This window comes from Mastomys coucha, unplaced genomic scaffold (assembly GCF_008632895.1).
Source record: "Mastomys coucha isolate ucsf_1 unplaced genomic scaffold, UCSF_Mcou_1 pScaffold15, whole genome shotgun sequence".
Taxonomy (NCBI): domain Eukaryota; kingdom Metazoa; phylum Chordata; class Mammalia; order Rodentia; family Muridae; genus Mastomys; species Mastomys coucha.
In genome coordinates, this window is record NW_022196897.1 from 93,881,283 (window position 1) to 93,902,503 (window position 21,221).

The 21,221-nt window shown below is 38.6% G+C and overlaps 1 pseudogene across 1 annotated transcript; it reads right to left on the minus strand.

Annotated features, from left to right (window-relative positions):
* Positions 1-1,999: 1,999 nt before the first annotated feature.
* On the minus strand, positions 2,000-3,961 carry LOC116091757 (annotated as a pseudogene). The gene has a single exon (XR_004119083.1). The product of XR_004119083.1 is annotated as a transketolase pseudogene (transcript).
* Between the last annotated feature and the right edge of the window lie 17,260 nt (positions 3,962-21,221).

A 21,221-nucleotide genomic window follows, 5' to 3' on the forward strand; every position in this document is an offset into this window, starting at 1 on the left:
AGGGGAAACTGGGAAAGGAGAAATTCACATGTAAATAAAGAAAATATCTAAAATAAAAAAAAAAAGAATTCTTTGTTTAGCTCTGTACCCCATTTTTAATAGGATTATTTGGCTCCCTGGAGTCTAACTTCTTGAGTTCTTTGTATATATTGGATATTAGCCCTCTATTGGATGTAGGGTTGGTAAAGATCTTTTCCCAATCTGTTGTTTGCCATTTCATCCTATTGACAGTGTCTTTTGCCTTACAGAACTTTGCAATTTTGTGAGGTCCCATTTGTCACTTCTTGATCTTAGAGCATAAGCTATTGGTGTTCTGTTCAGGAAAATTTCCCCTGTGCTGATGTACTTGAGGCTCTTCCCCACTTTCTTTTCTATTAGTTTCAGTGTGTCTTGTTTTATGTGGAGGTCCTTGATCCACATGGACTTGAGCTATGTACAAGGAGATAGGAATGGATCGATTTGCATTCTTCTACATGCTAACCGCCAGTTGAGCCAGCACCATTTGTTGAAAATGTTGTATTTTTTCCTCTGGATGGTTTTAGTTCCTTTGTCAAAGATCAAGTGGCTAAAGGTTTGTGGGTTCATTTCTGGGTCTTCAATTTTATTCCATTTATCTACTTGTCTGTCACTGTACCAATACCATGCAGTTTTTAATCACAATTGTTCTGTAGTACATCTCAAGGTCCAGGATGGTGATTCCACTAGAGGTTCCTTTATTGTTGAGAATAATCTGTAGATTGCTTTCGACAAGATTTTTACTATATTAATCCTGCCAATCCACGAGCATGGGAGATCTTTCCATCTTCTGAGATCTTCTTCAATTTCCTTCTCCAGAGACTTGAAGTTCTTGTCATACAGATCTTTTACTTGCTTAGTTTGAGTCACACCAAGGTATTTTATATTATTGGTGACTATTATGAAGAGTGTTGCTTCCCTAATTTCTTACTCAGCCTGTTTATCCTTTGTGTAGTGGAAGGCCACTGATTTGCTTGAGTTAATTTCTTATCCAGCTACTTTGCTGAAGTTGTTTATCAGGTTTAAGAGCTCTCTGGTGGAATTTTGGCGTCACTTAAGTATACTATCATATCATCAGCAAATAGTGATAATTTGACTTCTTCCTTGTCAATTCGTATCCCTTTGATCTCCTTTTGTTGTCTAATTGCTCTGGCTAGGATTTTAAGTACAATGATGAATAGGAAGGGAGAAAGTGGGCAATCTGTCTATTCCCTGATTTTAGTGGGATTGCTTCAAATTTAGTTTGATGTTGGCTATTGGTTCTCTGTATATTGCTTTTACTATGTTTAATGGGCCTTGAATTCCTGATCTTTCATACTTTTATCATGTAGGGATGTTGTATTTCGTCAAATGCTTTCTCAGCTTCTAATGAGATGATCATATTTTTTTTCTTTGAGTTTATTTATATAGTGAATTATGTTGATGGATTTCATGTATTGAACCATCCCTGTATCCCTAGGATGAGCCTATGTGATCATGATGGAGGATTGTTTTGATGTGTTCTTGGATTCAGTTTGCAAGAATTTTATTGAGTATTTTTGTATAGATATTCATAAGGGAAATTGGTCTGAAGTTTTCTTTCTTTGTTAGGTTTTTGTGTGGGTTAGGTATAAGAGTAATTGTGGCTTCATAGATCAAATTGGGTAGAGTAGCTTCTGTTTTGACTTTGTGGAATAGTTTGAGGAGTATTGGTATTAAGTCTTCTTTGAAGGACTGATAAAACTCTACACTAAACCCATCTGGTCCTGGCTTTTTTTTGGTTGGGAGACTATTAATGACATTAGCAGATATGGGATTGTTTAGATCATTGATCTGATCAATTCCTTCACCTGTTTGGTTGTGCTTTCCTGTAATTCTTTAAGGAATGTTTGTGTTTCCTTTTTAAGGGCTTGATCCTGTTTACCTGTCTACTCCTGTATTTCTTTTTTTTTTCTTCTCAAAACATATATTTACCTTTCTATTCAGTACACCTTTGAGCACCTTTGCCAAAACCTCCCCGAATTGTGTAATTCACCCACCCGGCATCCCATTCCCTCCTTAGCCCTGGGTGACAAGGCCCTTCATAGCTTGCACAATGGCATCCTTGTCAATACCAAACATCTTCAGCAGCTCAGCTGGCTTCCCACTTCGTGGTACTTGGCTGACAGCCAGGCAAGTGACCGTGACTCCAGGTTTACCCATTAAGGCAGCCAACGCTGCTTCTCCTATGCCACCTTCGTAGTAGTGGTCCTCCACGGTGAGGATCCTGTCTTTGGTTGCTTGGGCAGAGTCAAGAATAAGCTTTCTGTCCAGGGGCTTGATGGTGAAGGGATCCAGCACACAGATGCTGATCTTCTCCTTCTTTAGCATCTCTGCAGCAGCCCAGTCCTCATGCAGAGTTACACCAGTCCAGATCACTGTCACCTGGTCATCCTTGCTCTTCAGGACCACCTTGCCTTGGCAAACCTGGAAATCCTCGTTGTTGCTATAGATAATGGCATTTTCTGGGCGGCTGGTCCGGATGAAGCAAATGACCTTTGTATTAGCTGCTAATTGCATTGCCTTCTCTGTTGCAACTCCATCTCTTGGGTAAAAGACGGTAGACATGGGGACTGGCTGAAACATGGCCAGGTCTTCCAGGGCCATCTGAGAGGGCCCATCTTTCCCAATGGACACGCCACAGTGGGAGCCACAGAGGTTTGTGTTGCTCTCAGAGATGGCAGCCATGTGAATCTAGTCGAAGGTCCCGTGTGAATTTGGTGGCGAAAGTGCTGCAGAAGGGCACTCTCTGGTCACGTGTGGCACAGCCCACAGCAATGCTCACCATGTTTTGCTCTGCAATGTAAGCATTCAATGAAATGGTCTGGGTGCTCCTTTTTGAAGAGCTCTGAGAAGGTGGAATTTTTGGTGTCTCCATCGAGGGCGATAATGCGGTCACTTCCGTGGCCCAGCTAGGCAAGAGCTAGCCTATAGGCCTTCCGGATGACTATCTTGTCCCCCACTTTGTAGCTGAGTGGGATAGGCATTCGGATGTTAGCAATGTCCACTGAAGGGACATCCTCCTGGGGAGGGGGTGGTGGCCAGGATCTTCTTTTTGCTCTGAACCAGGCTGTAAATCTCCTGGATAATCTGCTCAGCAATGGTTTTGGGGAGGGGCTTCCCGTGCCACGCCTCCTTGTCTTCAATCTCTGTGATTCCATGGCTCTTGAAGTTCTTGGAGATGATGGCTGTTTGTTGGTGCTTGGCCTGACCAAGGGCCTTGCACAGCTCCTCCACACTGTGTTCATCCACAATGATGGTGTGCCAGTCAAAGGCCTCACAGCGCTTCTGGTAGATATCCACCTGATACTGCATCGGGGCTGGGTAGCTCTGGCCCAGAAGATTGATGTCAAAAACGGCAATGAGGTTGTCCAGCTTGTAAATTCCAGCAAAGACCATGGCCTCTGGACAGAGCCCTCGGACACCTCTCCGTCTCCCAGCATGCAATAGACTTGGTAGCTGGCTTTGTCGATGTATTTGCCTATGTATGCCATCCCACAAGCAGCTCCCAGGCCCTGGCCCAGGGAGCCAGTGGCCACACAGGTGAAGGCTTGTTTCGGGAGTGGATGCCAAACCAAGTCGGAGCTGATCTTCCTCAGATTTAGCAGCTCTGCCTCAGGCAAGAAGCCAGCTTCAGCCCACACTGCATATAAGATGGGAGCTGCATGGCCATTGGAGATCACTGTGATGGTTTCGGAGATCCAAGGCCTTGTAGCACATGGTATGGAAGAACAGCACAGCCATGATCTCGGTAGCGCTGCAGCATGATGTGGGGTGGCTCGAGCCTGCCTCAGTGGTGGCTCAGACTGAGCTGATGCGCAGGCGATTGGCTGTAAACTTCAGGGCCTGGAGCTTCTGCGTAATCTGGCTTGTGGTAACCTTCCACAGCACAATTGGGCAAGGACGAGGATGCTGAGGACAGAAACATAGAACCAGCTGCAGCGATTAGCAGTGACCGAGGCCAAGTATTCTCTCCTGTATTTCTTTTAGGGAGTTATTCATACCCTTCTTAAATTCCTCTATCACCATTGTGAGATATGATTTTAGATCCACATCTTGCTTTTCTGGAGCTTTGGGATATCCAGGACTTGCTGTGGTGGGAGTACTAGGTTCTGATGAAGTCAAGTAGTCTTGGTTTCTGTTGGTAAGATTCTTGAATTTGCCTTTCACCATCTGTTAGATGTTCTTGCTGTCTCTGGCTGGAGCTTGTTCCTCCTGTTGGTCTGTAAGTCTATGTCAGCACTTCTGGGAGATCAGCTCTCTTCTGGCGAGACCTGCATGCAGAGGACTGTGGAGCGGTTGTCCCTCCTGAGTCCTGGAGTCAGAGCAATCCCTGGAGGCAGGCTCTCCACTTGTGGGAAAGGTACAGAGAGGGCTGTGGATCTGCTGTCCCTCCTAGGTGTAGAGGAAGGTAGAAAGGATCCTGTGCTGTCTTCCCTGCTGCTTCTGAGGCCTGTGCCCTCTGGCTGGTCCTGCCTTAGAAAATCACCAGAGAGAAAATGGGATCTCACCTAAGTCCCTGGGTTGGAACACTCCCTGGAGGCAAGCTCTCTGCTTGTAGGGAAGGGGCAGAGAGGCTCTGTGAATCTGCCTGTCTCTCCTAGATGTGGACAGAGGTAGAAAGGATCCTGGGCCGGCGGGCCCTGACACTTCTGAGGCCTGTGCCTCCCAGCTGGTCCACCTTAGAAAGTCACCAGAGAGAAAATGGGATCTCTCTAGTGGAGCCCATTACTTGGATTCTTATTAGACTAAATGTGGTCATGATAGCATATGCTGATTAGGAGCAATAAGTAAATGTTATATAAAATCTAGCACAGAGTAAAATCTCAGTGTAATTATACATAATAACTTCTACCTCATCAATTTTCCTGTTTACATTGACACTGATTCTAAATAGCCTTATTTTCATAAATGTAACAAATTCCATTTCCTCTATTGTGTGTATTTATTTATTTCAGCTTGGGATTCAATTGTTTACAAGAACATTTAGTAACACGAATAAAGAAAACATGATGAGGAAAAGGTAAAGAGCTAAGATAAATAATTAATGTGTGAATAAGACATAACTGCCAAAAATTAAAAAGAAAATAGCTCATTAAATCCAACAATGGACACAGTGAATATGGCTGCAATTCCACGCTATTAGATGACACAGAAAGAAGGATGCCAAGTTGAAAGCCATCCTGGACTGTATAATAGGTTTCAGAGCTGCCTATACTTCCTTATGGTTTTAAATCTCTGTGTGTGAAAGGGGTACAGGAATGGTGGCATAAGATTTCACACAGGTTAGGCTAAGCTTGATCTTAATATGAAGTCAAGAATGATCCTGAGTTTCTGATCCTCATTCCCTTACCTCCTGTGTGCTGGAAATATAGGCAAGGAGCACCATATTTGGATATATGATGTCCTATGGATCAAATCCTTGGCTTCATTAATTCTAGGTAATCATTCTATCAACTAAGATAAGTATGTAGCTTATGAAAATTTGTTGTATTATACTAATATGTATTGGACAAATATAAAACATGGAAAAGTACACTATAGAGCATGTGTCATTTATTTTAGAAGAATTAACAGCAGTTAGGTGGATGACATACACCTGAAATCCAAGTGCTCTGAAAAGTGATAAAGAAGAATGTGATGTTCAAGCCTAGACTGAGGCCAAGGCTTCATAATGTAATACTACCTATTTCATAATACAAAACTCCAGATATATATGGCCCCCAGTTGAGGGATGCAGCCATTCACATTCAAAAATTTTGACCCCAAATTGTTCATGTCTAAAGGAAATGCATGGACAAAAATGAAGCAGAGACTGAAGAAAAGGCCATACAGAGATCACCACAACTTGTGATCTGTCCCATGCACAGGCATGAAACCACATTATTGCTGATGCCATGTTGTCCTTGTAGACACAATCCTGACATGGTGGTCTTCTGAGAGGCTCTACCAGCACCAGACTGATACAGATAGAGAGAGCCAACCATTGGACTGAAGTCACAGACCCCAAAGGAAGAGTAAGGGAAAGTACTGAAGGAGGTAAAGGGGATTGCAACTTCATATGAAGAACAACAATATTAACTAACCTGACACCTCAGAGTTCCTAGGAACTAAGCCACCAACCCAAGAGCATATGCAGCAGAGGGCTCTCTTATCTGGCCTCAGTGGGAGCGAATGCACTTTGTCCTTTGGAGGGTCCGATGACCCAGAGAAGGGGGATGCTAGAGTAGTGAGTTGGGAGTGGATGGGTGGAGTGGAGAGAATACTCTTAAAGGCATGAAGGGTAGGGAGAATAGGCTGGGGGACTCCTGGAGGGTGGCCCAAGAAGGGGGATATTTGAATGTCAATAAATAAAATAATTAATTAAAAACTAACAAATATAAACATACCTAATTAACAGGTTTTAGTAAATACTTTGATAATCACTAGAGAAAAAATTCATCCATATGTAGGAATTTGATAAGGTCCATAAATAATGTCTGAAATAGTAGGTATATCTAATCAAATTGTTGGTTAAAAATGGCCCTGTGGGAATCCCCAAAGAGGCCAGGCTACTGCTAAGACATTTTTTCCATTTATTTATTGATTCATTAATTCATATTATATCTCTGTTGATGCTGGCTGTGTTACTATGATTACTGTACACAAAGTTAAGGTAAGGCTGAAGAAAATACACAATGCATTGAAGATGGAAAATCAAGCTGGTTCCCAGCTGGAGCACTATGGATTAATATTCATAGTATTAGAAGTTACTCTGTGTTCTACCAAGGGAGAAAGGGAAGCACCAATACAGCTTCCATCTACAATGATGAACTACTTATAACATATAGTACTGTAATAATGAACCAAAGCTTGGGGAGATCACAATCAATATGTGGTCAGAATTAGGGCCAACTCCACAAAATAGAATGTTTCAGATGGGACAAGGTAGGCCAGGGACTTAAAAAAAAATCAATTACTACTGTTCAGCTAAAGGAACATAGTAAGAAAATGGCTCATAATGACATATATTATTCTCATAGAACAATGACTTTCTTGGTTATAATCAGAGAAGCTTCCTCCTGTGGCAGATTGAAATAAATACAGAGACCATAGTCAGACATTATACAATCAGTGAGGGACTTTGATTCACTCAGTGCTAAATGGTATGTGTACATTAACTACCTTCCTCTGGGCTCAGAGAATCCCAAAAGGGGGCAAAGAGACTATAAAAATAATGGTGATGATGATGATGATTATGATGATGATGATGAAAAGTAAAAGAAGAGACCTTCTAAACATAGCAGGAGCTGTACACATATGAATTCACACATAATATAGCATCATACACTAGTCCTGCACAGGTCTGACTCATAGTACTGAGAGGAGAAATAGACCAAAGTTTCTATCCTTACACAAGAGGTATTTCCAATTAATAATCACTCACAACAAAAAAACTAGTTCATCCCAACAAAGTCTCACTAGAAACGCAAACTCTAGATGGCCATGAATAAACAAACTAAATGGTATTTCTGGAGGTTCATCTTCTCATAATGTTTTCTCTGGGCATTTTTTTAAACCTTCCAACTCCTTTACATTTATATTACACATAGACTATGACATCTGGTTTTGTGTTTTTGTGAAATTCCTGTGTGTATGAACATGTTGTGTCTCTGTCTTAAGTTTTTTAATCTTTTACTTTTTTTCTTGTTTGTTTGTTTTGTCCTATTATTTATGTTACTTTGCTTTGTTATTATTTCTTAGATGCCTGTTTGTTTTATAAGGAGAAACAGAAGTGTGCCAATTCAGATGGGCGAGGATCATAGGGGAAAACATAATCAGAATACATTACAATGACAAAATTATGTTAATAATACAAAATAAAATGTATCTTTCTATTTGAAAGTCTAAGATTATAACTTATGTCACAAATATTTTCATGTGTGCTTAGAAACAGTGAGTGAAACTGACATACATGCAGGTTTACATCTATGCACACACATATGCTTTGATTTGTTATATTAGAAATTATCTTCCATAATTAGCCCCCAGTAAAGGCATCTATATCCCAAGTTAAATGTGATTTGGTGTTTCCAGGGTTCCTTTTCCATCAGTCACTCTCAAAGAAGATATGTAAACTGCTTCAGGTTGTCACATACAAGTTATTTTCTCAAGTAGTGTGAGTAGGAGAATAAGAGTAGGCTTTAAAATCTTACTTACATATCCCATTCTCCATGTTTTTTTCTGGCTCCTCCTTTTGTAACTAGCATTGTTCCCTGACAATGATTCAGGATTTAATCTAATTTCTAGAAAAAAACTTGACAGTCTCAGTCTTGGCTTTTTTATAATATTGCCTGTTCTTTCCATCTTCAGGTCCTTTTGGAATAAGAGACATTGTCTGGCTAGGTCCTGAAGTTTCTGTACAACTTACACTCTCTGTTTTCCAGATGAGAATTTGTTTTTAATATGCATGGCAGTTCCTGTTGGGCTGAACTGCTGAGGTATTTCTTTTGTCCTGTTTAATCCTTTTCATGCTAAGTATCATTACTGGTACTCCCTGGAAATAATCTCTCTGTTGCCTTTCTCCCCTGCAATGCTCTGCTTCACAGTGAGTTAAATGGACTTGGAGTGGAGGAAAAATCCTCCCTCTGTAAATCACATGAGATATTCCTGTGAAAGACTGTGATATAGAAAGGAATTTCAATAGCTACCCTGTTCTCCCTCTCCTCTTTTAGATCCCAGGTTGTGCTTGCTGGGCAAGTGCTTAAGATGGTTCATGAAGAGCTTTAGGAAGGTATGGAATTCAGAAGTTGATTAGCTGAGCACCACTGAGTCAGCCCAACCTAGCCAGTCAAGACATGACTATAAGGTTTAACCTTATGTGCCTTCCTGGGAGTGACAGGCTTTTTTTGGGGTGTTAATACACAGGAATCAGTGCTGATTCTCAGTCAGATGTCACTGTCTTTTTCCTACATCTGCCTCCAAATTGGGCCATATAGGAGTCTTTATCACATGAAGAATGGCTTCCTCTGAATGAGTGATTCAAAAGCAAGGCACATGTTGGAGTGCCTTTTGTGACGCCAGCAGGAAGTTGTGATTCCACTTATGACTTAGAATCAAATTCATCACATTCATCACACATTAGATTAAATAGTCCGGCTGTGAGTCAGCATAGGAAAAGCCAGTTAGGGTATCAGTGTCAGCAGGTAAGAAGAGGTAGAGCAGTCAATTGGAAATCCCACCACCATCTAGAATTCTTCATCAAATTATTGTTCCTTTAGGTTTACATAAAATTGCTTGGTTAATTACATTTATATTTATTCATTTCTCTGTGTGCACATGAACACCCTGGTGTACCATGTTGAGTCCAGAAGACAATATAGGTGACTCAGTCCATCCTGCTACCATGTGAATCCAGGAAGGAGCTCAGAACCTTAAGCTTAGATATAAGAACTTTTACCTACTGACTCATTTCTGACCCACAATCTCTACTTTGACCTCCTCCACCCTGTCTCTGTCTCATTTTTGGAAACATTTCCAAAGGCACAATTATTTGATGAAGGTATCTCTTTGGAAAAGATGGTTCTTGTTTTCTAACTTCTTATAGCCCATATAGGATCAAATAAGGAGATACTCCTACATTTTTATCCATGTTAGTTGAATGGTTTTACTCCTTCGAATCTCCCATGATTTTGTTTCCCTAAGGCATTGCCTTTGCTGTCATCCCCATGTATAAATCATTGCCTATTTCTGAAGTAAGTTGTAGAAAGGAAAGGTCCTAAGGTATGGTAGGTATGTGTCCATGCATCCTTCCTCCTTCACCAGACACAGACCCACAGACATCAGTCCATTAAAAACATAAAGTATATGTCTGTGAAATGACTGGAAAGCATAACATAATAGTCCTGAAATGGGCATATTTTATTACTCTCTGTTCAAGTAAAGTCATCATGCACAATATTCATGTTAACCAAAGCTTCCAGGATAATCAACCCTGCCTCAAAAAGTTAATGAAGGACATAAAGGAAGTGACTGTAGTCTGTTTCCATCTGGATAGATGTTTACATTCCATGTGCAACACATGGCATGAGCAAGTCCCTAGTGAGGCTCACTACTATGTGGCCAACTGAGATGCATGGCTAGAACTGGTAAATACAGAGATTAATTTCCCTAGTATGGGAAGGGAGCTTGTATGTTCAGGGGAGCAGAATCCCTCAAAATCAAACAAGATGGGGTATAGGAAGGAAAGGAAAAAAACAATCCATTCACAACTTTGTGTTTGACTTTTTTTCTTTAATCACAAGAAGCTCTAAAGTTCCCAAAGATGAATACAGAATCTGATTGAACTGTAGACTTATTTTAAATAACATACTGCCAATTTTTCTTTTAATTAAATCATCATTTAATAAGTAATCACACAAAAGTCTGACCTTCAGTGTCTCTGAAGATCTGTCAACCATACAGAAGAGAAGAGGCCTAACAGATCATACAAAAAATAATGAAGACAGTCTGTGTTTTAAAGAAAAAAATCCCATAGCATGGAAGGAGAAGGGGCTCATCATTCTTAAGGAGGAAGGTCATGAAAGGGTTTGTGAATAAAAAGGACTTTGTCATGGAGGTGTATAATTGTATTTGGATAAAAAGAGAAGGAAATATGCGCAGGGAACTTAGAACAAATTTTCTCATTGTCAAATCAGAAGGTAGTTTCAGGAGGAAAGAAAAAAAATTAAGGAAATTGAAAGCAAGTGAGTTTACAGATAGTTCTAATAACAATTAGGAGCCATTTGGGCATTTTTCTTTCCCTTTCCATTTTCTACTTTTATTCTCTCTGTATTGTTATCACTCCTTTCTATTGATTACTTTGCTTTTTATTATAATACTTTATTCAAATTGGGCTCAAAACCCTATAAGAATAGGCATTGCATGAGTATCTGACATTCATAAAGTTTACATTTATTTCACATATAACAGTCACTTAAGCAAACTTAATGTATTTTTCTGATTCTAATGCCAAACAAACAATATAAGGCACCACTCTATAAATGATAATGGACTACATTAAGATCCCCAGGAGATATGGAATCAGATGCCACAGTTGCCAGTCACTCCTATCACAGTAGTGACAATACTGATTACTTTATGTTCTAGTACACAAATGTTCCTAGGTTTGACTGCTGGAATCCTAAGTTCTGAGCAATATGAAATTCTAACTAGTATCCATGACACCACATCCTATTACCATCAATCATCCACTTGTAGACTCTATTATAAACTATGGAAGTTAGAGTGGGGATTTCTGGTTTTGTTGGAGACTCAGTTGTGTCATGTGATGTTTTTCAGGAAGCTGTCTTATGAGAGAATGTTTTGCTAAAAACAGACACATGGTGTTTTCCTGGAGGCTGCCTGGTGAAAGGGCATGTGATGTTTTGCTGGAGATGATGCTTGAGAAGACATGTGATTTTTGGAAAAAGTATAAGTATAACCCAAGAGACAATGGATGATGTTTTGGCATTGGTCCACCTTGCTGGTCTTCATTGGGCTTCACCTTGCTGGTCTTTGCTGACGATGCTCTGGTATTGGTTCACCTTGCTTTCTTCACTGATCTTTGCTTGTCTTGACTTCAAAGAGAGAAATGAACCAAAGTGCTTTTGGTGGTCCTTTGGCTGCTTCTTGATGGTTTGGCAAACTTATACCTATTGGTATAGTCTCACAGTTTCTTCTGGATCAAGTCACTGCTACTGATTCATGCTTGGTGTTTTGCTAATAGACTAGACAGCAAACAACAAAGATTGGAATTGTTCCAAGGAACTAATTCTAAAGAGGTCCATGACCCCCTTGTCCTATTATCCAATTTCCTCCTCTACTTTTGGTCAATGGGACACTTAAGAAGTATTTGGTTTTGAAAATATAAGCCATCAGGAAGTGTTTGTGATTGGTATGTTTATGTGTCAGTTTTCATTAGAAAAATGAGTCTATGCCTGAATTGTCTGAAACAGCAACTTACAAAAGGGAAGGGTTATTCTATCTCATAGTTCCAGGAGGTAAAGTTCAGCATGGTGGGAAAATTGAAGCAACCCAAGCCTAACACAGCTGATGTCAATTCATCCATGGTAGGGAAGAAAAGTCATAGAAATGCTAGTACACTGCTTGTTTTCTCCTTCTTTACAATCCAGTTCCACTACCAGTAAAAGAGAGCTACCCAGAGTTAGGACTGCTTGCCTACTCATACTGTACCTCAGCAACTAACACAATATAGAAACTCTTTAACAAACATGCTTAGAATTATGTTTTCTACTTTATTCTAGATCTTTTCAAAATGACAATCAATATTAATCATCAAAAGCTCTTACCAATGTAGATTCAAATCAAATTTTTCATGTCATGCATTTTGTGAACACTGCCATAATATAATAAATCGATGGCTAAGAACTAAGGCTTTATCTCTCTGGAATCTCAGAAACAGGAAATGACTCATCCCTAGAAGACAAGACATTATTCAGCTAACTCTGGCTCTCAGGTTTCAACTTTGGATTTAATCAGTATGTTGTATATGCATGCAACAATAATAATTAAAGAAGAAGAGGTCATGAATTTGGGAATGGGTAGAATGATACTGGAGGAGTTGGAAGGGTGATGAGGTAGGAGTAATGTATTACTCATATATGAAGATATCAAAAACTAAAATACAGGTGGAAAGTGTTTAATAAAACTTCTTGTTGAACACTAAGCTTTTTCTATTCTTTCTGTGTTCATGTCCTTCAGGCAAAGACCTGCTGGAAGGTTTCATCTAGGATATTAACAAATGCTTCCCTCACACAAATTTTTATGTCCTTCTTACCAAGAACAATGACTAGAGGCTGAAAAGATGGCTCATTTAGTAAAGCACTTGCTGCATGAACCTGAGGACCTAAGTTTGATACACCTGTATACATTTTTTAAAAAGCCAACATAGTTATTTGTAACTCAAGATCTGATTGGGTTGTAGGGAGACAGAAACAGGAGGCTGCATGTAGTTCATTGTATAACTACTCTAGTCAAGTTGTTCAGTACCAGGCTTATTGGGAGAGCCTGGCTCAAAAAGAAAGTGAAGAAGCAATTAAACATGATGCATAAGATCAACCTCTGACCTTCAAAGATGTGTTTACATGTGCACATGTGCATGCATACACAGAGAACATACCCCCCCCCCAAAAAATGTGAGATTTATATACTCCCTAACTCTAGTGTAAAATGGTGACCATTTATACTAATGGAAACAGTTGAATGGTGTTAAATGTTAGGTGAGCAAAAAACATACTTGTTTTCTGTTTGATAATGCCACATGAGAAGCCTATCAGGTAATTGGAAGTCAAGATACAAGAGAGGTCATATATGTGCTCAGGTCAATCACCTTCAAAAATGACCTCAAGTATGGACTTCCAATCTGATCCAGCATCTACTCCCAGCCTCAAAAAATGCTGAGGAAGCAAAGTATGAATTCAGGGAATGCCCAAATTTGTCACATAGAAAATGACAAATGGAATACAATATAATTTCAAAGCTATTATACTGGGGATTCTTAGTCCTCAATAATTTACTAAATAAGCATCCATTATTTTATGTTTATTGGTCTCTGAGAACAGTACCAAAAATGATTAGTGCACATTATAATAAGGCATGTATTCAATATGAAAAATAAACTTTGTATGTGCTCAGTAATAGAGTAGGTGGCTATAAAAGATGAACTCTTGACAATGAAAGAAAACAGAAAAAACTAACATGACCATAATTTTGAAGAGTTATTCTAGGAATGAAAATATCTATTACACAAAGAGGAAGTAATATTGATTACTAACTCAATAAATGATTATGTACAAAGCAATATTAAAGTTATAGCATCTCACCTTACTAAATTATCACTTACCAATGTGGCCTACAGGGATGTGTACTGAATTTACATCCAGGAGACCCTGTAAAGTAAATTGAAACATTCATTATAATTGTTAATATTAACAGTGGATAGTATGCCTATTAAATAACTTCTGATTATCCAGATTTTAAACAAATATTTAAGATGATAAAATAGTTAAATTATATAACTACCCTATAAAATGTACCACACTTCCCTCCCTTCAGAATAAGAAAGGTTATAATAACTATTCAAAGACATACAGTATGACAAATAAAAGCAAACTCCAATTCCAATGGTCTTGCTTCAGATCTTTTACTTTTGCTATTATGAACTAGCTTGATCTGAGTGCATTAGAATACATATACACTGCATGCATACATCATGACAATAATGATAGGAACGATTAACAGACATGGTTTGCTTTTTTCATGCTTGAGGGCATTTTTAATTGTTTCCTTTAGTGCTAAGTTTACATCTATCCACATTGCACATCTGCCTACACATGTGTATATTCAGACAAAGAATCGGTTAATCCTGTCCCTTGATAGAGCCAACTCACAGCAGAAATGTGTTATTTTCTTAATACCATCAAAGTAAGGCAAAAAGAATAAAGGGTGATTCTCTCTCCTCCACCTCTCTCTCTCTCTCTTTCTCTCTCTCTCTCTCTCTCTCTCTCTGTCTCTCTCAGTGAGTATGTGTCTCTGTCTCTCTTTCTCTGTCTCTCTCCTTTGCATCTCCTTTACCTTCTTTTATTTTACTCTTCCCCCTCCTCTTTTTCTTTCTCAAATATCCTTATGTATGTCCTTAAATATACTTATTAAATGTCAAACATATTAAGAGATTTAATTAATTCAAATTTTCTAGTGAGGTATGATGGAATTAGATATAAGGTCCAGAGATGCAAAAAGTTGAGTTTTAAGGCAACATGAATTTGAACTAAGTTTTTCTAAAAGAAATTATTTTTGTAAATTTAACCATACATCATTACATTAAAAACATACCTCCAAAATTTTAATACTACACAAATACTTTTAAGGATTGGTACTTATTTTTGACTCTGACATAAATAAGACCCTACAAGAATATACAATGTTTATGCTTTAGCTAATAATTTTAAATAACCAAATAAATGATTATGTTTTCTTCTCTGATTGAGTGGAGATATACAGTCTAGTTGTCCTCATATAAATAATAATTTTTACTCAATATTCAATCATTAACTAACATGCTCAAAAGGCATTTGTGTGATCATGTGGTATAATTTACTGTGATATACACATTCCTCTTTGAAAATTCCACTTCTAGAAAGCATTCTAGTTTTGACACTTTGCAAAATGCCTGTAATATCTCCAAAACCTTTTTGCCTTCTTATAAATAGTATTTTACTTCCTGACTCTTGACATTTCATCAGAATTAAATGAGAAAACTTTCAATGTGCATACTGTCCTAATAAAAATAAGTACTAGATGCTTACATGCATACATTTAAATATTTGAATGATAAGTGCCTTTGATGGTTTTAGGCATATAACTACTTGTGGGCCAATTGATGGCATTCATTTGGTAGGTATAGTTGGTATGGCTTTTCTAGAGGAAAAACATCATTAGATGCCAGCTTGGGTTAGCAAAATCTTGCCTATGCATCTTTTGTTCTCTGATGCATGATTCTGATTCAAGTAGTGAACTCCCAGCTTGTCGCTCCAGCAAACATGAAGACCACTTGCTTCCATGCTGTATACTTTCCCTACCATCATAGACTTTTACACTTTTGTACTAGTAGCCAAAACAAACTCTTCCGTTAGTTACATTGGCCACAGTGTTTCATTAGAGCAACCTAAAATTAACTAAAACTGAGGGCAGGAACTCATCTTCTGAGAACTGCCTTGTGCTCTCAACCACAAAATAATTTTTCAGGCAACCTTGGATAACTAGAGCTGAGATTATGATTAAAAGAAACAAATCTACATGAGGACTGCTTCACTGTCCATGTCTATTGCAGGAAAAAGAAATGAATAGGCATGCTCCTGTGCTTGTATCTCTGCTCCGGCGGCCTGGATGATCATACACTGGCAGGCAATGGCTGACCTGTTTTTATCTCCTGGAGGCTCTGACTCAGAACTCCACAAACTCTCCACTAGCAAGTAGTTACCACACCAAGCCCATGCTTCAAATCCCCCACTGCTTTTGTGGTGTACATCTGACAAATCCATGCTTTGCCCCCAGATGAACAGCCTTGTGAAGGAAAACACAACACAAGCTTAGTTCAGAAACAGTGGTAACTCAATCGCTGGGTGCATCAACTAAAACCTAATCATGTAAACCTTATTAAAATTCTATTCCTCTGGTGGCCAGTCCTTGCAGATCAGCCATGATACTGTGAAACTCTATCAGCTACATCTTGCCCCTCTGCTATCCCCATTCCAAAGAGGGCCTAACACTCTACTGCTTCACTTTTCCTCCATCAAACCTGAAAGTCCCATCTACTCATCCAGTGATTGGCTCCTTTATTCATTAGGGGATTGGTTCACAAGAACAGCACCAGGCCCATCCAAAACACATGTCTTTTGTGTTTTGTCCCACTGACAGTACTTTTATTTAAAAATAAATAAGTAAAAGTCTTGGGAAGAGGATGCTAGATCCAACTTTCTGTTTCTTTTCCCAAAAAGACTACAAGGCCTTAAGTCTCTCTGCTTTCTATCATAACTCACAATTTTCATTTTCTTACTGGCAGTAGATTTAGCCTACCATATTGGAGCTACCAGAGACTGAGTTTTGCTTAAATAACTAGTACCTAGTTTTATCTTATCCTTTCCACTTCCATCTTAAAGAGTATAACAAACAAGAAGAAATCAGAAACAAAAAACTAACAGTGTGAGAGTAAAATAAAGGGGTAGAAGGCATATGGCAAACTGAAAGATACTCTAACTCAGAAAGCACACAGGAAATGCATTCCACAGATGTGGGACTGGTGCTTTCAAACAGAATTATAAGGATATTTTAAACTTGATGTTAGGAAATATCAGAACTGTGATCAGAAATGGTATAAACATCAAGATTCTTAACTTTAAAACTGAATATAAAATAAGCACATAAGCAACATCAACCAATAAAGAAAATATAAAGTGAAGGTTTTCCAGTATATATAATGGCATTTGAAAGCAGTACTCAGGGATAGGTGTGAATGACTGTACTCTGTGTTATGGCATGGCTAACATTTATGTGATGGTCAATGCAAGTACTTGCCTAAGAACAGAACAAACTTACTTTTCTATTACACACAAACACCTTTTCATATGTATACTCCATAATGGCAAATTTAGAGGAGCTTCTTGCATGAGATTCATATTGCACACATTCATATATATAAACAGAAAGCAAAGACATCCAGAGATCTGAGAATACCATGCCCATTTAAGGGGTTCTGAGAGAAGAAAGATCAGAACTCTTCCAGAAGAGAAGAGAAGATCATTTGTAGGACACAATGAATAGTGAAGTCAAAATAAGAATAACTATTTTTCATAATAGTGTAAAAATATATGCAATGCACTATCTGGAACAGAAGAGTGGACTCAGAAAAAAAGCACAATGAAAAAATTTTATCTGGAAAACAAAAGTTTACTAAATATTTTTTTAAATATTTCTCCACTATAAGTTCATGAGGTCAAGCTCAATTCATGATGTTGACATTAATGAAATAATCTCAGTGGATGACCTGTAAGAAAATAGGAGTAGTAATTGTATTTAGAAATAAAACAAAGCCAATGATAACTTACCCTTGAAGCTGCCACATTATGTAGGATAGCTAGAGAGACTAAGTCTGAATCATGCAAACACTTTGACAGGCAGAGACCTGCAATGATTCTACTAGGAATTAAAAGGCACAGAAGGAAATTTTATATATATACTTATACAGGGAAAGAATTGGTATGAAAAATAAGTAAAATATCCTTGAAGCAGCCAAAAACTATTCATCTTTACCAAGTTGTTTTTTTTAGTAATAATCCAAAATCTTCTACTTGAACTTGCATTGTAAATAGGGAATTAGAGAAAAACTTTATATTTGCAATCTGTTTTCCTAGCCAAAAGCATGGATACAAGTTTAATTGAAAAGTTCAGATACCAAACAGAAGCAAAGAAAACAAGGAATGCCTTTTTGGACCACATCTTGAACAGAAACAAATTCAGATATAATAAAAGTCAACTGAAAATAAACACATCCAATCACTTAATATACACAACCTCAAGGAAATTTGCTACCATGAGCAATTACTTATAGGAACAATGGAGACCATAATCAGAACAGGAAGCTTTACAATGAAATACCACATGACAGTATCAAAGAAGAAATTATCAAAAGAGAAATAAACACTGATTTGAGAAAATAACTTAATAATGAAATTGATTATAGGAAAGACTTAAATTTCTAAATCTATGGCAGATGTATCCATAGAAGTAAAAAATTGCATTAACAGCATTAGAAGCAAAATGAGGATATAAACATTTAATAGAAGTATAATAATGTAGAGGAAGATGTCACAAAATTTTTTCAGCTCCAAACTTTTACATGATGTTGACTAATTCTTAGACAAATAAAACTCACTCTGGTAGAACAAGAAAATGTATACTTCCATAACTATAATTGTAATGAAAACACAGACAAGTAATTAGAAGGGGAATATGCTTATAAAATAGTTTTCAGTGATCTTCTATTTTAAAAGAAATTAGAAAAGAGGGATTGGTTAAAAATGGATTTACCTATGCTTTGGCTACACAGTGGAGAGACTCGAGTTTCTTTTTATGTTTTTGTAGCACTCTTACAATTTTATAGAGAGCATGAAACATAATTCAGAAAATATGCATGTGTTAATTTAACTGTGAAATAAACTGCAATGATTCTTTTCTAGAAGTTCTTTTCTAGAAGGCAAGAACCTCCTTTAGCTAGGGGCATGGTTTTAGCTTTTCCTTGCTCTCAGCATGAGATTTTTAGAAAATTCTAAAAGTTCTGTAGAAATCCCTGGCTGACATGGAACTTGTTCTGTAAACCAGGCTGGTCTAGAACTCAAAAACTCACTTGACTCTGTCAATAGAGTGCTACAATTAAAAGTGTGTGTCAAGAAAAGCAAATGGTTATCCTTAAGGAGGACTGCAGAGAAGACAGAAGAGAACAGGTTCAAAGACAGTGTCTTAGTCAGGGTTTCTATTCCTGCACAAACATCATGACCAAGAAGCAAGTTGGGGAAGAAAGGGTTTATTTAGGTTACTTCCACATTGCTATTTATCATCAGAGGAAGTCAGGACTGGAACTCAAACAGGTCAGGAAGCAGGAGCTGATGCAGAGGCCATGGAGAGATGTTCCTTACTGACTTGCTTCCCCTGGCTTGCTCAGCTCACTCTCTTATAGAACCCAAGACTTCCAGCCCAGGGATGGCACCACCCATAAGGGGCCCTACACCCTTGATCACTAATTGAGAAAATGCCCCACAGCTGGATCTCATGGAGGCACTTCCCCAACTGAAGCTCCCTTCTCTGTGATAACTCCAGCCTGTGTCAAGTTGACACAAAAAACCAGCCAGTAAAATTGACCCCTTGTCAACTTGACACACAAACACATCACTGTTAAGCCTCAACCCTTACTTTCTTATCCATCCCCAAGATCTAAAGTCCCACAGTCTTTACATATTAAAAGTTCAATTAATTTAAAATGTCCAATATCTTTTAAAATTCAAGGTCTCTTAACTGTGAACTCCACTAAAATAGTTTCTTCCTTCAAGAGAGAAAAATATCAGGGCACAGTCACAATCAAAAGCAAAACCAATGTCTGAGATCCAATTCTTGATCTTCTGGGCTCCTCCAAGGGCTTAGGTCACTTCTCCAGCTCTGCCTTTTGTAGCACATATCTTGTCTTCTAGGCTCCAGATGCCTGTACTCCACTGCTGCTGCTGTTCTTGGTGGTCATTGCATGGTACTGGCATTTCCAAAACACTGCTGTCTTTCCCTGTAACTAGGCTTCACCAATAGCCTCTCATAGACTGTCTTCATTGTACCAAGCCTCAATTCCTTTGCATGACCCCTTCAGTCCTGGGCCATTAATTGCAAACTGAGGCTGCACCTTCACTAATGGCCTTCCATGGCCTCTCACTGTGCTGAGCCTCAGCTGCTCTTCATGACCTCTTCATGCCTTCAAAACCAGTACCACCTGGGTGACTCTTATACACTACCAAGTCCTGCTGCAGCACAAGGTACAACCTTGGCTATCTCTGGAACACAGCCTCTTTGTGCTCTCAGAAAACACTTCCCAGAAGATGTCACCTCAGTGATGCTGGTCTCTTCTTAATCACCACTAATTTCTTAGCTCCAGCTAACCAGCATCGATAGTCCCAGTAATGCAAAGTTTTTGCTTTAGCAGTTCTGGTATCTTGTTAATTACAGCTTCAGCCCCAGCTCACCAAAAACACAAAATCTTCACAATCAAAACAACATGGCCCTGATAAGAGTCTTTAATCTTCCCTCTGAAATTTCACAATCCAGGCCTCCATCTCTGCACTGTTCTCAACATGATCTTCGAAGCTCCTACAGAACATCCCACAGAGTTCTTAACAGCTAGGGGCTCTTCTAGTTCAAAGTTCCAAAGTCCTTCCACAGTCCTCCCCAAAACATGGTCAGATTGTCACAGGAATACCCCACTCCTGGTACCAATTTGTCCCTTGATCACTAATTGAGAAAATGCCCCACATCTGGGTCTCATGGAGGCACTTCCCCAACTGAAGCTCTGTGATAACTCCAGCCTGTGTCAAGCTGACACACAAAACCAGCCAGTACAGATAGTATAATCATAAAGACATACAAAAATGAAAGAAAAACTATTAAGCATGTATTTTAGTTAGTATTTTTAAAAACAATACAATAAACAATCTGAAAGTTGAGTATAATATATCATCAATCATTTTCCTTTATTTTTAAAACTGAGTCATTTCATTTTTAACTATGTGTGTGAATATTTATCTGTGTATAACCATATACATGTGAATGTAGGTGTCTGTGGAGGCCAGAAGACAGGATCCAATCCTCACCTGGCAGAGTTGTATATGGTTGTGATCCAACTGATGTGGGTGCCAGAAACTGAACTCAGATTCTCTGCAAGAGTAGCAAGTGTTCTTAACCACATAGCCATCTCTCAAGCCCCTTCCATATTTGTAAAATCAACTAATGTTCTACCATCTTGTTCTCAATACCTCAATGCAAGTAAACTTCTAGTTTACTTCTAAGTAAACTTCTATTTTTATCTCTGGTTGAATGCTTTTAAAGAATTCTAGAAGTTT